Source organism: Sinocyclocheilus anshuiensis, unplaced genomic scaffold (genome assembly GCF_001515605.1).
Source record: "Sinocyclocheilus anshuiensis isolate Anshui unplaced genomic scaffold, SAMN03320099.WGS_v1.1 scaffold492, whole genome shotgun sequence".
NCBI classification, from domain to species: domain Eukaryota; kingdom Metazoa; phylum Chordata; class Actinopteri; order Cypriniformes; family Cyprinidae; genus Sinocyclocheilus; species Sinocyclocheilus anshuiensis.
This window is the reverse complement of record NW_015558605.1, coordinates 1,173,844-1,179,655: the sequence shown is the minus strand read 5'-3', so window position 1 is coordinate 1,179,655 and position 5,812 is coordinate 1,173,844. Positions and strand designations below refer to the sequence as shown.

The 5,812-nt window shown below is 37.5% G+C and overlaps 1 protein-coding gene and 1 long non-coding RNA gene across 2 annotated transcripts in view; one reads left to right on the top strand and one right to left on the bottom strand.

Moving 5' to 3' along the window:
• LOC107680208 (uncharacterized) overlaps positions 1 to 591 on the bottom strand; it is a 64,166-nt gene extending 63,575 nt beyond the window's left edge. Inside the window, exon 1 of the long non-coding RNA XR_001633123.1 lies at positions 327 to 591. This is a non-coding gene — a long non-coding RNA (uncharacterized LOC107680208). The remainder of the gene's footprint in view (positions 1 to 326) is intronic.
• The window catches only part of LOC107680187 (gastrula zinc finger protein XlCGF57.1-like), a 964,523-nt gene that overhangs the window by 380,141 nt on the left and 578,570 nt on the right, over positions 1 to 5,812 (top strand). The window lies entirely within an intron of this gene.

Here is a 5,812-nt window from a genome sequence, read left to right as displayed (position 1 = left end):
ATATATATATATATATATACATATATATATATATATATATATAATTAGAATCAGAATAACTGACAGGCAAACAGATGAAGTGCACACATAAAACGACTTCCCAACACCTTATAATTACTTTCATTAATAACTCATTATAGGCATTATAGAGAGGGTCAACAAACCACATATGCATCCAAATGTGAATATATATCAATGAATGGAATATTAAGGTACTTGTAACGAATGTGTACTACGAGATCACGTCTGCTGTTACAGAAGAAAACTGTAATAAAGTATCTCCACTGTCGTTACATGAGAATACAGTGAGTGAAAAGTCACTTTACCGGAGCATTGGTTCCTGCTGTTTCTTGTCAGTCCTGGAAAGCGAGTTTATTCCACACGTTATGTTACTCCAGAAGACATATACAGCTCCACCGGACTGAAACCCAGTCTCGCGCATGATCTGCTCACAGAGCTCCCATCTGAGCCTTTAGCGTCCAAACACACTGGAGCCAGACCAATCCACATACATCCAGAGAGTCTCCTCGAGTGAAGCCGTCGATCCGAACCCACACACGCACGCACGCACGCACGCACGCACGCACACACGCACGCACACACACACACACGCACACACACACACACACACACACACACTCGCTTAGACTGCAGTGTATGATCAGCTCTTCACTCTCACGCACACAAACATCCCATGACACACACCCACCGCACTGCACTGTGGGAAATGGAGTCGGCTTGTCTCTATTAGTTTACATGGCATCTACTATGAAATAACATTTAAATTAATAGTTTGATACAATGCACGTGTACACATTCGTGTTTTTATCTTCTACATACCTGCATGAAATCACATCTGTAATTATTTTTCTGTTATTACATCTATATTGCCTTTATTGTACTAGTTTTTATTTTTATATTTCTTATGAATACTGTTTTTTATCTCTTTTTTTGGAACTCACTTTGAATTACCACTGTGCTATATAATAAACTTGCCTCACCTTGCCTTATTATAATTATTGACGTAAGTACATAGCAGTTAAAACACCTAAAAGTGGCACATTTGTTTTGTAGAGCTTAATCACCAGCGATATCACACAAGCAACTGTGCTGTTATTCTGAATGCCAGCACAGCTGTGGCAGATTATATTCAAAATTACAGTACGAATGTCCATTTAGCTTCATGCTGCACTGGGAACCAAAGTTGGGCATTTGTTATTAGGACATGTCATATTTTTTACTTTGCACAATTATTCACTGCCAATCACAACAGACTTGTGTAACTTTGACACACCCGTTCACACATCACAACTCAAGACTGTATTGTGTATTTCATTGAGTTTAATGCATGCCAGGATAAAAACAGTCTTGCGTGTCCAATATAGATGTGAACCTGTTGCGATGAATTGTGAATAGGCGTCTGTTTGAGCATCTTCTCGGATGCATGTGTTGTTTTTGGAGTGCGTGTTAATGACAGCATCGCATGTGAGCAGCGGAGCGTGAGTCAGATAAGATCTGCAGTCGTCACACCACACAAAAGAGTGAATCATGGTTTCATTCATGTTCTTCCGTCAGCTTCAGACATGCTTTCAATTCCCACCTCTACAACCAACCGCTAAACCGAGGAGTGGATTTGGGAGGAAGGATCAGTCTGTTATGAAAATCACTACTATTAATAGTGCCTACTTAAAATTCACTAAAAATAATTGATATTGAAGATGTGCATTATTTATTGACAAGACTGCACAGTTTAGAGCAGTGGTTCCCAACACTGGTCCTTGAGGCACCCCAACACTGCACGTTTTGCATGTCTCTTTAATCAAACACACCTGATTCAGGTCATCGGCTCATTAGTAGAGACTCCAAGACCTGAGATTGGTGTGTCAGAGGAAGGAGACATGCAAAACGTGCAGTGTTGGGGTGCCTCAAGGACCAGTGTTGGGAGCCACTGGTTTAGAGCACTACGCTAAATTGCATTATCTGTTAGGTGGCCAAATAAGGCAGTTATCAGACAATGCTAATGATCCCAAAAACGTAAATTATTAAATGCAATATCAGTCCATCACTAGTTGAAACCCCAGCAAGTTTTATCCATGAACAAGTAAGCGGAGATGATTGTAGAGTCACTGTCCCCATAGTTGTAATGTAAGTTGTGTCGGACAAAGGCTAAATATCTAGTAGTGGTGCAGTGGAGCCAGTTCAAAGTGAATTCGTTCCCGATCCACCACTCGCTTTAAAGGGGTCATATGACCCGCATAAACACATTGCATTACACCAAATACACAACATAATGTTCTTTATAGCAACGTCATATGACCCCTTTAATAGCAACAGCTCTTCTGGCAGGAGTCCAGCTCAAGCCAGCGGTACCTGAGCCGCACGCAACGCTGTCAATTTACAGGCGAGCGCAGAGGAGCTGCTGCAGGTTTGCGTGACTAGAGCCCTGAACCAAAACACAAAGACATTGTGTTCAGTCAAACCCCCTTTATGGTAACTCAACAGCATTCCTGTCTCGCATTCCTGAGTCACCAGCACTCTGATCATTTCTCTTTTTTTCCTTCTGCTTTTCTGTGAAGGAGTGATGTACATTACATGCCATTCAATAGCTTGCAGCGTTCACAATAAACAGGAGAACAAATCCATGCATAATGATTACACAACAAATAAATACATTGATTGCATTAATAATAGGACTCTCATAGTGTTATCATAGGACTAACAGATTATTTAAATAATGCACGGTATAAGACAAAGGCGAAGTATAACATGTTTTATACTTAACCATGCCTACTAAGGGCATATTATGTTCATATTACATGTTCAATCCATTTGCATTTATTTATTTATTTTTAATAATTATTAACCTGAAATCATGCTATTGCATGCTATTAATTTCTACTTATTTCCTTGTTATTCTGAAAAAAAATACAATATATTGCAATATGGTAATTAAAAGGGCAGGCCTTTCTGAACATCTCTTCTTAAGGGGGATTTTTTTGCATCATCTTTGGTTAGTAAATTGCATATTTCTATTCACAAATCAACATTGTCGAATATAGTGTAATGTAAATTGAGAAAATTTCAATGCTGGCACATGGCAACGCTGTACCACAGTGGAACTGAAGTAATGTATTTCCCCATTGGGATTTTTTATAGATAGTAACTTCAATAATATGATTGCAGTTATTTGTTTATTTGAAGTGTTTATTGTAGCATAGTTTGTATTATTTATGTATGAATAAGAAAATTATTTATTCTTTTCAGAAAATGAATACAGCAAAATTTCACGGAAAGGGCAATAGGAAGAGTGCAGAATTGGCTCTTCCATATGTGTATGGCATATTTTAATGGAAATTAAGAATGGATGCATCAATTTTTAAAATAAATGTGCATTTCAATTGAAAATAAAATCATAATTTAATAGAAAAAGTCATTTTTTTGCCATTTTCCATTGTGGTCACACACTGTTGCCACTGTTTTCCTAAATACCCCCCAAAAAATGTTTTTGATTTGTATAATTGAAGCTATTTCATGTAATAAAAACATATTTGAAAAAATATTTCATAGTTAGAACATAATGCGAGTCCAAATTTTTCGTCAGAAATTTTTGCACGTTGAAAAATAAATATGACCTCACGTTGTGTCAATTACGTTTACACACTGCCTCTGAAAATTTTGTCTGTCATATAAAAATTCGGATCAGTTCGATTTTCTGCATTTTTCGCATCCGTAGCAAGCATTTTGAGTGGTATTTTGACAATTCAGAGCTGCCATACATTGGACTCAGTCTGCAAGGTTTCGGTCCGTGACGTATCTTTAGGATGACAAATACGAAAAAACGCATACGAAAATTTCGGACTCAGTGTGCAAGGACCTTTACTCCGCAAGCTTGTGAAGAAACGAGCTGCTCAGATTTCGCTCCCCTGTGACGTGGTAAAGGGATTTTATTATAATATCACTGCCCCTTTATCTGTAAGTTTCCAACCACTGCACTGCCATTGTGTTTTCGCAAGCGACGGCGGTGTTGTGTGTATTTGACAGATTAAGCGCAATAAGACATGAAAGAGACCTTAGTTTAGTATTCACATGCTGCACCGCAATAGACATGATAATCAAAACCAAACAGATGTTTTTTGTCAGAGTATCTGAGATAGGAACCGTAAAGGCACAGCCCTATTCTGGAAAAAGGGGCGGGGAGTAGCATTTAATTTGCATTTAAAGAGACATGCACAAAAACAGCGCGTTTCTGCTTCCACTCAAAATAGGCCTTTCAAAATGGTATAATAAATTATCTGTTGGGTATTTTGAGCTGAAACTTCAGACACATTCTGGGAACAACTGAGACTTAAATTACATATTGTAAAAAGAGGAATAATAGGTCTCCTTTAAGAAGTCGTTTACATCGTGTCAACTATCCACTGTCTTCTGCACTATTGTGATCATAAGGAGGATGCTATAATTTACTGTGCTTTGCACAGTGACAGTGAAGTCTAATCTATAAAATTGTCTATATGTATGAACCTCAACCCTTAGCACAAACCTGACTTACATAGGCTCAATAACCAGCCTGTATCATTGGAAAGTACATGAATGGGTATTAATCAGACTCATGTATTTACAGGGGAAATACTTACATTTGTCAGGAAACAGAAAGCCGAAGGTAAAGAGAATCTGTGTGTTTCCTACTAAAGTCCATTAGATAATTACACTAAATATGTGCATTCTTCCCAATGATGAGCCAGGATTTTCACTCAGCTTCTTTTTGTTTTTTTTCTTTCATTAATCTGGCATTCATTTTCTAAACATCAGCCAGAAAGCTTGAATTTGTTTTGCCGTGTTGGCAGATCATCTATCGACCTTAGCCCTTTCCATCAATGTGCTGGAAGCTTGTTCTGTACTTCAAAAGTAAATAAAAAAAACTGTACTTGCAGATAATATAATGTGAATAAAAAAGGGTAAGTCTACTTAAATATAAACACTTTCTTGACTGTTTCTTAACACACTTAAGTAGACTTTAAAAAGTGCAATTTGAAATAATGGCAAATTAAAAGTTTTAAAATGCATTTTATTATCATGTTTTAAAGAAGTACACTTATTTATATGTGTTGACTAAATTTTCACAGTTTATCTCTGTGAAGCTGCATTGACACAATCTGTATTATTTTTCCTTCTTCCGTTTAAAAAAAAAAATCTCCGTCCACATGAAAACGCAAACGCATGCTATGAAGCACTGTCAAGAGCATGCCAAACCAACAGGTGGCGATAAAATCTCAACCGTAAAGCCATGTTGGCCAATCAGAAGCCTGAAAAAGTCTCCAGCAGGCGGCGATAACAGCGCAGGCTCCAACGTCACAAGCCAAAAACTCCGGTTTCGCTGTCTACACGATAACACTGCAACCGGACTTTTTTGAAAATCTTCACCCTAGCAGGCGTTTTCAAAAATGTTCGGTTTCAGTGACCTGGTGCTGCGTTTGCGTGTGGACGAACGGCCAAACCGCATAGAAAAAGCTGCTGTTTTAAAAATAACCGCGTTCGTGTGGACAGGGCGTTAAAAGGGTTAGTTCACCCAAAAATTTAAATTCTGTCATTAATTACTCACCCTCATGTCGTTCCAAATCCGTAAGATCTTCGTTCATCTTCGGAACACAAATTAAGATATCTGGTAACACAATACCAGGCAATATATTGAATGCATAATGCATTATAAAAAAAAACTTATAATATGCTATATAATCTTATGAATATTCATAAGAACAGTTTTAATGTTTTATAATATTTACTTATTTGTGGTTATAGCTTTTCAGAGTATGAT